The sequence below is a fragment of the Aphelocoma coerulescens genome, chromosome 4, assembly GCF_041296385.1.
Source record: "Aphelocoma coerulescens isolate FSJ_1873_10779 chromosome 4, UR_Acoe_1.0, whole genome shotgun sequence".
In the NCBI taxonomy this organism is placed as follows: domain Eukaryota; kingdom Metazoa; phylum Chordata; class Aves; order Passeriformes; family Corvidae; genus Aphelocoma; species Aphelocoma coerulescens.
In genome coordinates this window covers 48,613,780-48,632,159 of record NC_091017.1, presented here as the reverse complement: position 1 = coordinate 48,632,159, position 18,380 = coordinate 48,613,780, and the positions used below count along the sequence as shown (strand labels likewise).

Genomic DNA, 18,380 nt, shown 5'->3' with positions numbered 1-18,380 from the left:
TTCCAAAGTTTGCATGACTGAATATCTGTTGTTTAGGAGCAGAAATCAGTATTATTTGTGAGATGTGTTCGCATTCACTCTATTTTGCTATTTAAGAAAACACTGGCAACCTCCTATCAATACCACATGTGTATTTTGCCTACTTGACTCCATCTCTCTCTTTTTTCTTTCTAAGTGTTGGTAAGGTCATGGTTGTTCCAGGGCTCATCTGTCCTGACACATACACCAACAGGCGGAGTGAATAGAGGAGATAGGGTTACCATTGTGGTAACATCCCTTCTGTCCATAAGTATATTCAGAATTATGATATAAAACTTACTGCAAGCACAAACTTCGTACTCATGTAGCCTTTCTTCTAAATTATACCTGTGTGAAGCAGAGCAGAAAGCAAATTCAGTGGTTTAGCAAAAGGACATTCAGTCAAGCATGGATGTTATCTGGTGTCTGTCAATCTGAATTATGAACAAAACTGTTCCACCACACAGTACAAAGGTGTTCTCAAACTTTTTGAGAAACCCAAGATCAATGATTTTGTTCCTGCTCAGAACATGAAAATGCCAGGGTAGATTATTGTTTAAGTTACAGAGGAGAAAAAAGACACCGGCAGCTCTTAGTTTTATATTTGTTTCTGCTTTAATTCTTCCTTTTACAAATGTCACACTGCAATTAAATAACAAGTGTCTGCTCAAAAACTGAAGAAGTATAGCAGGAACATCATTACTGATTTTTCCACAATATCCTGATAATCTCAGAAGGCTTTGGCAAATAATCTTTGATATATTATACTAAGTAAAAATTTTGGTGTTTAAAAAACAATTAGGTATCTAAGAACTTCACTATGGCAGATACTGACTGCTGGTACCATGTTTTGTTACTCTTGGGAAAGAGTATCAAGATCCTTTTGTTCCTAATTTTAAAGCACTGTAAACTTTACCTTTATGCTTCAAGTTCTTCATGCTTGAAGAGCACACACAACAGGTAAGATTATCAGTAAAATAAAGCCTAAATCATGCTATCAAATTCAGGATAGAATTCCTTTTTACAAGTTGTTTCTTTTTCAGTCTACTTCCAGTGAGATCAATGAGGACTAAAGCTATTGCCTTTACAGTGAAAAAGAAAACCTTTTTCTTCCCCTTGGCTTTCCCAAAGCATCATCGTCAAAGCACAGTTCAGGGAATGATGTGAGAAATATACAGGCTTCTTTTTGTGTTCACTTTAATTGGAGTGTGTTGCAACCTTGAATGTTACAATGATGAACATGCTACAAAACATGGATGTTAGGGGGTTATAGGTTTCCAGTAAATCAGGCTTCATTCTAAGCACTGAATTTTAGCCTTCCTGCTGGGCTGAGTAACAAAAGCATGTTAGTGTGAGCAGTAATCATTTTTGTTTTACCAAAACTAAAGACAGAGTCGGGTTAGGCTAATCAGGAACCAAACCAAGTTGTCATGTGCTTGCCGCAAATCAATCAAAAGCTTTTTGTGGTTTTTGAAAGGAGTATTTTTTGTTTTTCTTATAAAAAAGTAATTGTTATTTGTCTTCTGTAATTCTTCGTTTGTATGGATTTCAGAAATCCCAAAATAATATTTGTAAGGCTTGTCTTGCAATTTTAGTTAGCCTCTGGTAGGAAGCAGTAAAAACCTGAGAAAGGGTTCTGTTACTTTGATAATTATTAAAGAGCTCTGGTGAAATATGAGCACATCTAGTTGTGCAGGGTACTTAGTGACACTTCAGTCCAGCCTGGGCATTGCAGGTTATTGCCTTTATAAAGAAGCCCAATGAATGTATACATTCTATAGGCATGTGTCTGATCATTAAATTATCAGCTAAGAATAAAACAGGAAAATAAAAATAGAAGAGCTGTTGGTTTAGTGAGCAGGGTTTGAGAAAAGTTTTAAACTGCTTAGGCACTTCTTCACAGAGGAATTTGAAGGAAAATTAGTCACTGGGTTTCCTCTGCAGGAAGGAAAATAAAAAGCCATGAATCGATCATCTGAGTGTAGGCATGTGAGGAGCTCTGCAGGCAAGGACAACAAAGCAATTTTTAAAACTCTCTAACACCAGGCAGTGTAGGTCTACCCAGTAGAGCCTTTTGAAAACTTGAGGAGAAAACTGAACATTCAGGGGAATTAGTAAGTTAGACCTGTAGAAGAGAAGAGCTAATTTGAGAGTTGAAACAGATGATTTCTAATTCCCACCAACCTGTGGTCAAAGGAAGAATGGTTCACCTGTAAGCTGTTTTTGTGACTGCCAGGAAAAGAAAAACTTTCCTTTGGTGATGATGACTTGTAGCAATGTCCAGTTAGAGTAATGTTGTCCCTCTTACACTGTTTTTTCAGACCAAACTGGATCTGCAGCCATTTGTACTTAATAGTTAACTTTATTTGTTATCCTTTTGTGTAGAATGGATCTAAGGTCTATGGCATACCTGACTCACCAAAGAACGGTACAACACTTCATTTTCTTGAAAACTTCTTGAAACTTCTTTATTTTCTTGAAAAACCTTCTAGAAGAATAAATAAATAGATATCTTGCTTAATTAGAAGTAAAGTTGCAGAAAAACTAATAGACTATGAGGGAGATAAAGTATAGTTATTGCTCTCTGGTACTTGAAGAACTAATAGGTAAATTTAGAAATTGTTGCACTGAAAATGGGTAAATTCTGATCACTGTAAAACAATTTTTGTTGGATTTAAGTTGGCAGCTATGAACTGCTCAAGCTAGCCAACTGTGCCAGCTGAAATGAATGCTGAGATATTTTAGATGCATCTTGCATTTAAACTTTGCCACAAATAAAAATACCAAGAAGAAGCCAGCTGGGATGTATGACCTGTACGTCAGGCATGCCTTGTGAACCTAAGATTTTTTTTTCTACAAGACATGCACTTAATTTTCTTCTACTTTGACTTAACTTGTCCATCTCTGTCAAATCTGTCTACCCATTTTGACATAACCTTGCCTCTGATGTATTGGAGAAGCAGACACTGCAGCAGATGATGAGAGTTTCAGCATATTCCCTTAGTACATATCACATTAAAACTCAAGAACTCTTGAGAAACTGCTGAAACTACATGCTTGTCCATGGTGGATCAGAGAGCATATGAAATTTCCTGGCATTGCTCACTAAGTCAAAAGAGCAGCACCATTTTCTACTGACAACACACTAGGTACCTTTTGCTACTCTATTATCAGTTCATGTCAATTGAATGCTTCAAAGTAAATTAGTAATGTAAATTTTTAAAAACTCTTAAACATATTATGTAGTTGTACCAACACAAATAAAATAAAATCAGTGATTTTATGTGAATTTATTTGTACAAAATAAATAGTAACATGAACTATTATCCTTTTTTTTAAGAATTATTTTTAAAAATTCAATTTATTGCCCATTCATCATATCCCATTATTTTTCAGTTTTATGGAGCTTGTAATCTGTCTCTAATAAAGACTGTGTTCATAGATGCCGAAAAATGTCTAGAGAATTTCTATCTCAGATCAAATAGGAGGAAGAATATGAAATAATTCTCAAAAGGCTTGTGAAATTTCCAGCTCAAATTTAATCCTTACTGTTTTCATATGTTTGGATGAACAGTTGGAATTTGGTGTGCCAGATGGACTAAACTATAGTTCTGAACTTTTCTGCAGTTCATTTTCACAGAACCAGTATTTGCCCCATAGTGTAAACCATGTTTTAATCTTATAAAAATATGGAAAACTGTTGGGTTTTTTTGTTTGTTTGTTTTATCCCCTAGCCTCAAAAAGATAGCTTCAACCCCAGAAAACAAAAATGAGATTGAAAAAATCTAGTGTTTTGGGTGGAAAAAATATCTTGCAGAGGTGCATTGCATAAAGAATAAATACATGCTTAAGCAAATTAATAAAGCTAACAGTAATGTTTATATTTAACATCCACATAATAATGAAAACAGTGGTATTTTTAAAGATGTAAGTTTACAATTTTATTCACACATCATAACAATTCCATATCATCAGCTCTACATGTCTATGAATATCTCACTTCAATGTTAGAGATAAAACACACACCATTAATTGGGGAATTAGTCCTTATTTACAAAAAAGCTCTTTATAAAACTACAGAAATTATACATAGCATTTCTTCACTACACAGATTGATTTCAGCATGGTTTTTTGCTAATTCCTGGCATTTTAAATTTGTTACTGTTTCTGAAAGGATCTTCATCTTATTTTTGGCAATGGCAAATGGTGCCCATGTGTAGAAAAATAACATTGTTAATCTGGCAGTTAATCTATTATAGTACCCTAATTTTTGAAATTTTCTACCAGACACATATTTCTCATTTAAATAGAGATAGTAGAAAAATCATGGTCTATCATTCTTTCCTTCATCCCTCATGCAACTTTTTTATCTTCTGTTTTTTTTTGTCTTAACCAGACAGTATTTATTTGCCTACTTCTTATACCCTTTAGGGTGCCCTGCATGTCTCCAAATGTTTTGGAGATCAGGTCCTCATTGGTTTTTGATGTTTTGGTTCAATATGGTTTTTGATGAAGGTGCTCTGGAGTCTCAGAGAAGATGACTTCAATGAATGGAAGCAGGTCCTTATATCACTGCAGCCCAAATAAAATGGTAGCTCAAAAAGTGAAATTGGAATCTGTCTAAGGCTGAAATTGCAGTTGTGCCTCACTCTTATTTACAAGCAATACTTCAATTTCCTATACATTATGGAATAAGACTTTAGTAATCCAAATGTTCTATATGGAACATTACTACGTAATCCACACTTATGAGCTGCTCTATATTTCATATGTCATAAACAGCTCTACTTCTTTTCTATAAATCAGTGAAACTGCAAATAGGGTGGAAGAAAAATGGGTAGCTTGTCTAATTACAGAACACTAGGAAAATCAGAAGAGAGCAGCTCTTTAAATGGACAGACATAATGCTTAAACCCTGGTAGTAACAAGGTAGCATGACACCCATTTGCCTTCTCCCGTGGCAGTCATTGTAAAAGGGATGAGAAATTGCAGAACCATCATCAATTCTCATTAAACTGTGCAAACTTCTATATACTTTGTGAGTGCAGTATTCATGTATACTTACAAATCACTACATCAGCCATTTTTAAACATTTGAATGCCAAGTTCAGTAAAGAGATACCTTATTTTAATATGACAAGAGGATGATCATTAAAGAAAAACTTTAAGGACATACATTTTCTTATTTTCCCATTTAAAATCTGATTTTCCCAAGAACAATGTAAGAATGATCTGTAGTTTTGTAGAGGATTTGCTGTTACAGAACTGTATGGGAAACTGTAATTCTGTAATATATAGTGCTTAGATTGTGATAAAACAAAGAATAGCAGTTTGAAATTGGACTATTACCCACGCTCAGGAATTGCTTGTGGGTAGAAGTAGCAACCTGAAAATGTGAGAGTATTCTTGTCAAAACCCCAAGGATACTCCCCAGGTAAGAGCTTCTCATGCTTACTTTGCTCTGGTGCAGCAGAGTTTGTTTTTTCATCACAGAAAATGAAGTGATTACTTTTATTCCATATGGGCCTTCAAAAAAGATGCCATGTTTTTGTAGTCCCAGAATAGCACTGGCTTGAAATGCCTTTTTTGTCTAACTGTAGACCTCTGGCTGCTCTGTATTTGGGAAAAAAAGACAAGTGTGGCTGCTCCAGCTGGTTTCCTCTGTGTAAGCAACTCAGGTGGGAATGGTGCTGTTTAAGTGGAGGGTGCTTAAAAAGGTCTCCAATGTGCAGGTTAAAAAGGTTTCTGGAGGGCTATGGTCTAAGTGCATGACAAATATGAAGAAAAATGGGAGAAATAAACAGTGGCAGAGGGAACATATAAGGTGAGTCTGTGGTGCCATTTTCCTGTCTTACAGGTTAATGGTAATCTTAGGTTCTTATTTCTGATAAAGGTCTAGTTTATTAGCTCATAACTGCAACGGAACAAACAGCTTAGACTCTCTCCCTTTGTGGTTCCATTTCTTCTTCCCATCTGTTCAATTGGCTATTGCTTTTTTTATAATGGATCCTCTGCAGTATTATAGTTCATAGTTATGTGAAGCAAATGAAAGACATTATGAAAACAGCAAAGCAATGAACATCTCTCTTGGCTAAAACAGAGTTTTAGCCTTTCCTATATGACATGAAAAAACTTGCTTTACTTTAATCTTTTTTGATGCATTGAACTTATGGTACAATATAGGAATTAAAATTTGAAAATAAAGAATAGAAAGATTTTTTTGATCAGTGTTGCACTCTGAGTTATGATTGCTTTGGATATAATGAAAACCTTTAAAATTTCTGTTCTTATGACATTGTCTAGATATTTATTTCTGAAAATACCACACTCAAAGTACTCTCTCTTCATGTTGTCAAACAATATTAAAATACAGGGGACTTGTAAGTAGTTCCAAAGAAGTAATGGTTTTTTCCATGTAAAATAAAGTTTCATCATGGTAGTTCTACAATATTGTAATTTTGAAAAACATGTATCTTATAAAGGTACATTTTATTGAAGAGTAGAGTGTAAAGAATTGTGTTTCTATGTGATTTTTTTATGGTGGAACAATTTATCTTATGGTTGTGACATTATGTGTGGGAACATATATGTATTTGATCTGGGCTACATGTCCAGAGTTAGTCTACCAGTCAGATACTTCTTTCACATAGGCTGAACAAAGTTCAGTCATTTCATATTTGCCATAGGCAGGAACAGTACAGCTGATTTTTGAGGGTTCCTTAGGGTTGTTGGGTTGTGTGAGACTTCCTAATGTGGTGTGGCAGTGATTTTTTATGTCAGTGATGTCAGACCCTTTGTGAATTCCCAGGTCTCCAAGACAAAATGATGTAGAAGGAGAAGAAGACATAAGGAGGCACAACAATAAATCTTGAGATTTATAGATGGGACAATGTCACCTGCACAGAAGTGCCTGGCCTTTCCCCAGTGGCCTTTCCATTTTCCTCTTCCTCTGTTCAGTGAATTCACTAAGTTTATGGTCATGCAAACTCCCTCCTATGAGGTAAATTATGCTGCTGTCTACAAAGAGGTACCTGTTTGCATTTAATGCCTTGCAAATACTGAGCAGTACTCGTGATGTATTATAACTACTTAGCAGTTTATCACCATATGCTGTAACTAGCTGTCCAGGCAAAGGTGAAAAAAAAAGTTCATACAGATATATTTTCATATGATATGATGACATATCCTTTCATTAGAAACGTCTTTTCCTTTTTCCCTAGAAACCTTATATGGCAACCTTCCTTCCAAAACCCCATGTAACTACCAGTGTACTCAGTGAAGTGAGGTAGAATAAATATCAAGTTGTAATTGACTGGTATGTTGAAAATATTAACTGAAGTGGCAGAAAATCAACAGTCTGTTGAGGCAGAGCAATATATTCCAGTAATGAGTTACACACTTTAATTTTGCTGTATGGCAATATATTATTAATTGGTCATTTATAATAAATGTATACTATCAAATTTATATCACCTAGTCATAGAAATGTAATTATGTTTTCATAGTATGCATTGCTATAAGTTTAAATTTTGTGGTTTTCTATGAGTACTTGTCTCTATTGGATAAAATTTGATGTACAGTACCTGGTTTGAGCTGTACTCCCCTGGTGGTAAATTAGTGAATATTTATTTATGGTTTGATTGTTAAGCATAATGTGCACTAGGTAAGTCTTCATGCTGATTTAAATAAGAATCTATACTAAGAGTTCCCAGAAATAAAGTTAACTGAGATAATTTTCTCTCTTGCATCCATTCCTGTTATTATGATTAAGGGTTTTCTTGAAAACTTTGAAGAATTCTGTCTTAAGAAAAGTGTTGAATGGAGAAGGGGTTGAAAGATTGACCTACTGTTGTCTTCCTTCACTTCTTAGGTACTTGATATTTAGCCGAGAAGATCAGACTTTTTTTTTTTTTTTAAGATTTGGAGAGATTAAAGCTCTGCAGATTTTCTGGGCTTGATAGCAAAGCTAAGACATTTAAATTTAGAAGTCTAAATTTCACATGGCAGAAGACAGAAGGAGTTAAACAACAAAGCACTGTGGTCTGATTGAAATGGAAGATAGTCTTAGCAAGTTAGCATTGAATTAATTGCAGCAGAGCAATATTGACAAGCCTAAATATTCAAATGCATAAAACTGTCTCCAGATGCCCACTACAAGTTGCATGTTTGAAATGATAACAAGTTTCAGAGATTTATCATTTGTGTTCTGATATTTGGACAACCAGAGTCCAAGCTTTCAAACACATGTTATTTATTGGAAATACTTCCAGTAACTTTTTATGGAGTAAATCCTGGTCAGCTTCAAGTCCTCATATTTTCGTGGTTAAGCTTCTCAGTGTGAGTATTGCTCAGTATGCTCTTTAGTTTAATCAGTGTTCCTGAAAACCAAAAGTGCCTCCATTTCATGAGAGGGTCATCTAGATTTATAGTCCTTTGATGTTAGCTGTGTTTCAACTGGAACTTCCAGGCAAGGTGAAACTAAAGAGACAGCAGAGAAGTCCAACTAGCTTTACAGCCAGCAAGCAATTTGTAAGGTTTTGAGTAGAATAGCATAGCACAGAATAGTTCCTGTTGGAAAAGACCTACAGCAATCATTTAGTCCAACTGCCTGACCACTTCAGGAATGAGGAAAAACTAAAGCATATTATTAAAGCTGTTGTGCAAATGCCTCTTCAACACTGGCGGGCTTGGGACATCAAATGTCTCTCTAGGAAGCCTGTCCCAGTAACTACATAGCACTGGTTCATAATATCAAGCCTAGTTCCAAACCAGTATATGGAGTCATTTTGTGAATTATTCATATTTGCTTATGAAGGTTAATGAGACAATACCATTTTCACTGCTTAATTCATGTCTCCTGGAGACAAAAGTATGAGACCATGCTTACATGAAATGCTCATGAAGTCTATTAACGAGAAAACTTAGAACATAGGCACAAGGTGAAGCACGTAAGGAAGAACATAAGGAAGCACATTCAACTAACAGCTTCCAGTAAGTCTGGAGTAGCAGAAAGAAGAATTTTCACTGCTAGCTTTGCACATGAAATTGTGGAAGATAATAACATCATGATTTTCCTATGAAAACAAATAAGTTGTGTGTGTGCAGTTTTGGGTGCTGCAATTAAGAAGGATATAAAGCTATTAGAGGGCAGCCAAAAGAGGGCTCTGAAGATGGTGAAGGGCCTTGAGGGGAAGTCATGTGAGCAGTGGCTGAGGTCACTTGGTCTGTTCAGCCTGGAGAAGAGGAGACTGAGGGGAGACCTCATTGCAGTCTGCAACTTCCTCCTGAGGGGAAGAGGAGGAGCAGACGCTGATCTCTTCTCTGTGGTGACCAGTGATAGGACTCAAAAGAATGGCATAAAACTCTGTCAGGGTAGGTTTAGGTTCTATATTGGGAAAAGCTTCTTAACTCAAAGGGTGTTCAGGCACTGGAGCAGGCTCTTCAGGGAAGTGGTCATAGCACCAAGCCTGACAGAATTCAAGAAGCATTTGGACAACACTCCCAGGCAGATGGTATGATTGTTGAGATGTTCTGTGCAGGGTCAGGAGTTGGGGTCGATGATCCTGATGCGTCCCTTCCAGCTTGGGATATTCTATGATTCTGTGATACCAGGACATTCATTTATTTCTTCATGCATATACATGTCATACAGACACTATTAATCACCAATCTGCACGTACACTTTATGCAGATTATGCTGTAATCTGGCCTAAAATCATATGTCTGAAATAACTGTGTGTCTCAATTTGATGTCATCATCTTTAAATGAAATTAATTTTGTCTCTTTATGTAAAGAAATTGCACAGAACAGTTAATTCTCTCCCATCTTCATTTCCTTAAATCTAAAAGCAAAACCATTCCTACAAATTCCAGATTTAGTGCATGTAACTAAGGAGTGTCCCAGATAATTATTTCTTAACTTCTAAAATTATTTGTTACAAGCATTGCTGCTTCTATTTAGATTTACAGTTTTTAATACATTTATATGCCCTTGCCAGTTCTGAGATCTATCTGACCTTTAATTTTTCAGTAGAAATGTTAATCCGATTTTTGAAAATGATGCCCAACAATGTTTTCTTTCCCCATTCTTGTCAGTTTTCTTGAACTTACCAGCTGTGCTTTGAACATATCTTTAAGGAGTCATGGAAACCAAGACAAGGGGAAGGAGGGTGGTCTTTAGGAAGCTGTAAACAGCAGACAGATGGAATACGAGAACCTTGGGGATCATTAGAGAGACTTTGCCAGTCAAGAAGTTTGGCAGTTACATCAAGGTCAAAGAGATACCTATAGCACTGTCCCAAGTTAAGATGTTCAGCTCTGATGCACTTAAACAGCAATTTTTTTCCCACTGCTGCCATCTTTGTATTATTGTGTATTCAGATTGTGGTACTGTGGGACCTTGGGATGCCTTTGGAGCAGAGATATCTGATATTTCCAACCAAATCCCTGATATATAGGGAACAAACTTTCTGCTGGCCTTGTGTCACATATACCAAAGGGCTCAAGATATTTCAGTGTGATGAAACTTGAAAAAAAAGAAAAGGGGAGGAATGGTAAGAGCATGAGAGAACCCCATACCTATATCCAAACAAGAGAACCAAGAACATTAAAGGGGAGACAAATTTAAGAAAATATTGTCTAAGAATTACAAATCATGTTTGCTCAGTACACAGCTGCCTAACATCCTGAATTTCTCTTTTGTTGTTGTTTCTTTGTTTGTTTTGTGTGTGTGGTATTTCCATTTTTATAGAAATTGTAAATCCACCAAAAGGGTTAGGGAAGTTGCTCACTGCCTCATACATAGACACAGAATTTACAAGAAAGCATACAGGACCAGATGTTTTAAGAAGATTTTGCTGATTGACAGAAACGTGTAAGAGGAGGAGGATCATGCTGCATTTACTTCATGCTCCTTCCCTGCATGTCTCTCCTGTTGACACTGGTAGAAACAGAAGACTGGGTTGTTTGGATCTTTCATATGAGACAGTGTGTCTTGTCTTATGTTATTGAGCAATATAGTCCCTATATTTTCACAAAAGCTGGCATTTTTTTCCAGAATCATTAACTGTGATTTTTAATGATTGTTGAGAGTAATTTGTAAATGGAAGTAGTATAAAAAAGCAAAAATAATGTCTGAAATTACGTGATCCTTATTCAAGTCCAGAATCTGCCCTTTTGTTCTGTGGAGAGAGGGATTAATCTACTGTGATGTACCCTCTGATGATAAGAGAAAGAGTAACTATTGAGAGAGATTTCATGAAAACAAAAAGGTACAGCTCTGTCTGCAAACCATTCAAGATACTTCCATGAGATATGGCAAAAAGCTGCATATTTTCTACAGCTTCAGTGTTTGATGAGGATTTCTTTATGTTTTTAAAACTCAATGATCAGGACTTCATTAGGCCTGGTATACAAGGCATAAGGCCAAAAATACTGCAAAACCACACATCTGTTTTACAGGCTCATGTCTCTGAGGGTATCAAGGTCTATTTATTGTAGTCCTTTCTCCATTGCAGGAATGGGAGGACGATCACTGATACAGGGTGAAAACTTTCTGCTTTCTCTGTGACAAAGGCAAGATAAAATACTGTGACTGAGCTTCTAATCTGCCTTTGGTCAAGCCAAGTCCTGCTGACTTAGTTTTGCCTGAGTAAAGGCTAGATTTGGTTATTATACAGCCTTTTTCTCTCATTTAAAAACATTTGAGCCTGAAATGGGCTCAGAAGAACAGAATAAATTACAGGAGAAATGGAGAGTGGCTGAAAAGAAGCCTATGCCTTTCCCACTAAAAGGAAAGGCAGATATCAGCATGCACTTTATTAAGACTTGTGTGTTTTCTGCTGAGGGAAGATAAGACATGGGGGAAGAGAGAGTAGAAGTTTAAATTAGAATTGATATCAGATGCAACGATTAAGTATTGACGATTTTTCAGGATTTGGAATGGTTCCCATTTGCAGCTGCAAGGCACTGCAGCAGCTTTAGTATTTACGAGCACTTGGTGAGTACTCTGACAGGTTTATTATTTGTTGGCTTTCTCCAGCATTGCACAGTAAAAATTGTTTTCAAGGAGTGTTCAAAAGTATAGCTGGCTGCCACTGTATCAAACCCAATCAATCTGCCAATGTATTTCACATTCTTGATTGATAACTAGCTCGGCAGTTTGGCATTTCAGGGAAGGAGTGGAAGGGGAGCAGGTCTCGACAGTCATTAATCCTTTTTCCCTGAGCCTCCCTTGGGCAGCTGCTTGTGCCATTATCCACATTTCTTACTGCTGATTTCCACAATCCCATGGCTGCTCAAACCACCACAAATTCACCGCTGTCCCTTTCACTTACTGTAGACCTTTCATCACACTGGACTCAGCAGCCCTCCTGGGCTGACAGTGGTCAGTGGAACATCTCTCTTTTCTTTTTCAAACCTGGACCATTAATTTGGTTTCTTACCTCAGTCTCCTTTCCTCCCTCTAAATTTATGTTGTTCCTTACTGAGCAAGAACATGAGGGTATAAATGTACCTTAAAATATGTTTTTGTGGGTTGGGGTGAGAGATGTCGTATGGTAAATAGAGATTCTGTCTGTCTGCTCTTCCATGAAGCTGAATAAACTATGTTAGCTGCTGTGGAGATAGGCTATTTATTTATTTATTTGTTTGTTCATTTATTTATTTAGATGCTGCAAAATTTTGAGCAAGCTCACAGTGTACTGACTGAAATGTCAGAATTAATTAAGCCGAACAGTTTCCAATGGGGGAAAAAAAAAAGTCGTCTGTCATTATGAGGAGCAGATATCTATAATTAATTAGGACCTGGAACTTTTCGAGAGAAAGGAAAGGGAGACAAAGAGAAGAAACCCCCACATTCCCACATTTTTCACATTTTTCCTGTGTTGGCTTCATTGCACCAAGGGTACTGAATACTCCAGATGGGTTTAAAAAATACAGATTTGAGCTCCCCACTGAGGATTCAGGATAAAGTCTATCTGTCATTCGCCAGCAATCTGGTGTTATGTGTAGCTGTGCTGCTGGGAGCACTGTCTCGTGTATTTACTATTATATTAAAGCACAAATGTCTCCTCCACCTGTCCTCTAAAGAATAATGTGTCCTGGACAAATCTGTTCCATATAATCTATATTTAACTGCCCTTATCTTTGAAGGCAGAATCCATGTTAGGAAAGAGTGAAATATCCAAATGAAGGGAATTAATTGTGTGAGGAAAGGGAATTCAAGTGAGGAAGGCAGTGTAAAGAATTTCAAGGAGAGGAAACAGAGACAAGCTGACAAAGAACCTCACTGGGAAATTATGTAAGAGAGTCAAATACTATGAAAGAGTTGAGCACACATAGATATCCTCCAGCATCTCTATAAATTGCAAATAAAAACCTTCCCCTGAAAACCTGTCCCCTGAAAGCTTTTACCCATGTCAAAGGCTCCACTGAGCCCACTATGATGACCATCCCTTAATCAAATTTGTGTTAACAGTTTACAGGTCTGAGGCCAGATAACTCATGAGATCCTTATTTCATCTGTCAAAAATACCATGTTTTACGAGGAGAAATTAATAAAGGGCAAATAGATGAGCTGTTAATGCATACAGCCAAGAGAAGGTTTGATGTGGAGTCTGGGTGCTACATCAACTTGGGCAAGTAATTAAAGCAAGATAATCAGTATTATAGGAGAGTATTGCTTCTAGTGAAATAATCGTGATCTTGTGCTAGGATAGAGCTTGATTCCCTGTGTTAGCAAAACATCAGACTACCTGGGGAAGTGTGCAGGTTGTAGGTGAGCTTATTCTAGAACTGGAATGCCGCTCCAAAAATAGGTTTGTGTTGAGGTAACGCTGGTGGGAGAAGGGTCTGTACTTTCTTGAGCAGCCTTTGCAAGCTGTATTGCTGCAGATATTTGGGGCAGCTTGAAAAAAGCATGGTAAATTTAGCAATTTGCAAAAACCCCCGCAATTTCTTTGTAAGCAGTGGAAAGTTTGAAGCTTGGCTTCCTTTGGGTTTATATCCCAAAGTGAAACTGTTGTGTGTATTCTTTTGTATCCAAGAGGGATGATCTAATTTTGTGTCCTGTCTGCCAGTAGAGGCACTTCAGTTTCCATTTCTCCTATATGCTACTGCATTTTACCAAATTTAGAGGGATTTTAACACATTTGGGAATCTCATCTCAACTTAATTTGAATTGCTGAAAAGGTACAGAAATTGTTGGGGAACAATGGGTGAGGAAGCTTACAAAACTGGACTAAATTAATGTTTACATAATAATGTGCAAAAGGATCTTCTGGGGATGTCTGTCCTATTGACTGATTTCCCTCTAGTCTTTATCTGGCATAAGCCAATATAGCAAGATGAGACCTTATTTCTTTTCTTCCCCTTAGGAAAAAGTAACACAAAAAAGGAACTTGATTTTTCATATTGCCCTCCCAAAAAGCCTTTCAGAATTCTGGCCAAGCTGCTCTAATGCTTAAATTCCCTTGTTAGAGATTCCTTATTCTCCAGAACAACCCTTCGATCTGAGTTCTGCTTTGCTATTAAATAGGCCATGCAGGGAGGGATGATACTGAAGACCTTGGCTGGAGACCTGGACTGCTTTAGAGAAAAAACTAGTGTACTGTAACAGTTTGAATACATTGCAAGATTCTAAAATGGTTTGATTTCAATTAATTTGTGTCCTTCAATAATGAGTTGTATGAAAATACAGTCTTCTCAACACATGTATACATTACTTCCTAAATATCAGAGTTGGAGAATTGGGCTATTTTTTGGTCTACACACTAGTAAAGATAATGAAGAAATTAAACATTTGACTTGGCTGTGAGTACCCAGTGAAAGATCCCATAGTTACTGTACTTTTATTGCTAAATCTTGAGCCTTTAGCAGTGTCTTCTGAGTATTAGGTTGTGTCAGAATATTCACAGCTTATTATTGCTAATAATACTGACAGGTTCATCAAACTCATCTTCTTAGAGCTAGGGAAATTTATTACAAATTTTTAACCCAAAGGAATTTATATAATTGATGGATTTGGGTTACATTACAGATAGAAAATAACCTTGAGAGATTTAGTGCTCACTGCTGGAGTTGAATTTGATAGAGCTGAAGTGCCATTCATCTGGGGCTTCAACAAATCTGATAGCTCTAAGTTCTATATAACCAATTTAAATTGTTCGACTAAAGTTACATTTTCTGTCTTTAATATAGGGCATGCTGATTAGGTCTGAGGGAGAGGGCGTGGAGAACATGTAACTTAAATAAAACCTCCTCAACCAGTAGAGATTCCTTCCCATGGAATTTGTTCCTTTTTCCTTTTATTTTGAATGTTAAGTGATAGTGTTCTAACATTCAGATAGGATCATCAGAAACCAAACTCAGCATTTCCACAGTGGAGGGCCCTTTATTCTCGGAGATGAATGGAGTCTAGCTGTCATGCATTGGTATAAGCCTTTAAGAGAGCTTTGTGTAAAAATAAAGAATGGAAAAATAAAGACTGCAATGGTTTTTATTTTAGGGTAAAATAATGCTTTCCAAAGGACAGCTGAGGAACTGAGAGGTTGAGTGGCTTGACTAAGCTCCCACAGTAAGTCACTGACAAAGCTGTAGACTATTGGGTCTCTGGCATATGGAGTTATGCTGTTTACAAAATCCATTTCCTTCTTTGCAGATCTGATTGTTTCTTCAGTCCTGGCTATGCCTTATTACACTGGAGTATGTGGTAGAAACTAAATCCAGGGAGAAAATAAAGAAGAAAAATGAACATTTGAAAGCAAAATGTAATAACATGGAAAGATAAAGTCATATTTTCTGGTTTATTATTCAAGTGGACTAAATAAATTATGGTGATGTTCCTAGCATAAAAGCAGGTTTCAAAACAAGGTGTATGGTGTTTATTATTGTTAGTATTATTATTTATTTATTAATATTATTTATTATTATTATTGTTGTGGTGTTGTTGTTATTTTAAATAAATACATTATTTTAAGTTTAGTAAGGGACTGGAGGTGAAGAGTGGGCCAAGAGTTAGACTGAGGAGGTAGGAAGGTGATTTCAAATGTTCTCTGATATTGAGGGAAGTTCAAGCAGCCAAAGGGGTTCCAGAACAGAGATTGCAAGGTACATGAAGATTGAGGCAGGCATAATCTTGTATAAAAGGGAGTACCCTGCTCAGTAATGTTAAAGATTGGTGGGAGAAAGATGCTGTTCAATGACTCTGTTTCACTAAGTTATCCTCAAGCAAGCATTCTCACATCTGCTTGTTGTTACTTTCCACTCAGAAAAAACCCTGCAGTTGGGACTCATGGACCATGGTAAAGAAGCTATCCACACTGAATAGTATTTTCCTTAGTTGTGAACTCAGATTCTAGATTTCTTTGAGCCCTTTCCTGAAGTATTTTATCTTCTTCCTCAACCTTATCATCTAAGACATCTCAGACATACTTTGGAAATGGCTTGAAAAATAAAAGATTAATTGAATGTTCTGAGTGCCTCTGGTCATTCCATAAAATATGGATAAAATTTTGAGAAGTAGAGCTCCTCACAATACTATAAAAAGGATCCAGATAGCCAGTGCATCACTCTGAAAAAGTGTATCTTGCTCTGTAGTAGGGAATGACTGAAGAATTCTCAGATACTTTTTTTTTCTTTCCTGGTTATTATTTCCCAATCAGTTTTTTTTAGGTGACTTTGTTATGTTGTGAATTTAAAAACAGTAATGATGATGGTGATGATGATGATAATAACAGCATTTTCACTGTGACATTAACTCAAACTTATCTACACAAACATTGGTGGATCTTATGGAAAAAATCCCAACGTTAGCTTTGAAATGGTCTTGAGTGTGGTTTTTTTGTTTGAGACAGCATTAGATGACTCTCATGCAGTAGGGTGGCAGAATGGGCTCCTCTTCTGAAGCATCCCTTCTGAAGGAGGCTGTGTGAATATGAAGCTGAATGTAAGAGAGGTGATCAGTTCTGTTGGCTGATGTTATATATAGGGATTTGCTCTGTGCACATCTAAAATGGAGAGGTAACAAGTATAATACATCAAATTTTTATTTCATGAATTCCATGCTCATGTCACGCTGCTGGTATGTGCATTTGCAACTTTTTATTTTGGAATATATACAGCTTGGTGTTCTATTCTATGTAATTTTGCCTAGAATAATTGGTAGCCAAAAGCCTTGTATTTAAATAAATAATGTGTCTTTCTCTGATACTCCTTAATCTTATTGTAGCTTTATTCCAAGACTGGAAACACTTGTATGTCCATCTGAATATTCTAAGTACAGGTCTATTAACATAAGACACGTTATCATAAAGCTATATTTTCTGATGGAGTACAGCACTCATCTACATGAATATAGCTGTACATACATGTATATTTATATACATAGGTATGTTACTATTGAAGTTGAATGATCATTTGTTTTCAAAACTCCCTGATTTACTATAAGTGTTATATTATTATCACTTTGAGGACTATGTTTCTAACATCTAGTCATTTTCCACACTCCTCATCTGCCATATTTTTCACTCTGCTTCCTCTTCTCTGTCTTTTACATAAAGTAAATATGTCACACCACATCTTTCACATCTGTTATGGGCAGTCTGCTACATTAAGTGGCCAAAACTCACGGATTTGTCTCATTTCCTCTTCCAGAGAGAAGCAGTTCATAAGGGTGCTTTGCATCCTGCATTCCTGCCTTGGAAGTACCTGTAGTACTGCTCCTGCCACTGCTTGCTGCTCTCAGTAAAAGCTTGTGTGGCCAACCAGGCAAGTGACTGCTGTTTGCACATCCTCACTTTGGTATCATTACAAAGCCCTTTTGTTCTATGTACTTTACTCCCCTTGGTGCACTCTGGTCTATTGTGTCACTTTTCTTTCAAAAGTCACACAGGTAATGTAAAGAGAAGCATTTTTCATTCAAAACAGAATTTGGTAAAGCTGTGATTCAGCACAGATCCAATGAGATGGAGGCAGACAGACTGGTATGCATTATGGAAAAGTTGCGGATTTTGTTTCTTGTTTTACCACTTTTTTTTTGCTATTACCTGTTGTTGGAACCCTGAGTTCTGAGAATTTCAGCCTTTCAGTGCTGACAGACAGTGATCCTCAGAAGCACACTGTATTTGACCTGAAGCCTTGGGAAAGGCTTCCTGAATTGTGTGAGAACACTGAGGTTGTTGTGTAATTAAAAGTTATATCACTGGGTGGAATATGTAGAGATGTGGAAAATTAGGTTTATGAGATATATGTAACAAGATGCAGGATTTTGGGTGTGGATTTTTTCTTCTTCTTTTCTCCTTCTTCACAAATCTGGGTTTTGTGGTATTGGGTCAAAAAACCCTCAGTGTGGATCATGAATAGTT

At 36.7% G+C, this 18,380-nt stretch overlaps 1 long non-coding RNA gene across 1 annotated transcript; it reads left to right on the top strand.

The window, feature by feature from the left end:
* Positions 1-5,764: 5,764 nt before the first annotated feature.
* On the top strand, positions 5,765-17,779 carry LOC138109060 (uncharacterized). Its single transcript, XR_011150242.1, has 3 exons — positions 5,765-5,842; positions 6,827-7,018; positions 17,671-17,779. It is a non-coding gene; the product is annotated as an uncharacterized lncRNA (long non-coding RNA).
* The last annotated feature ends 601 nt before the right edge of the window (positions 17,780-18,380 follow it).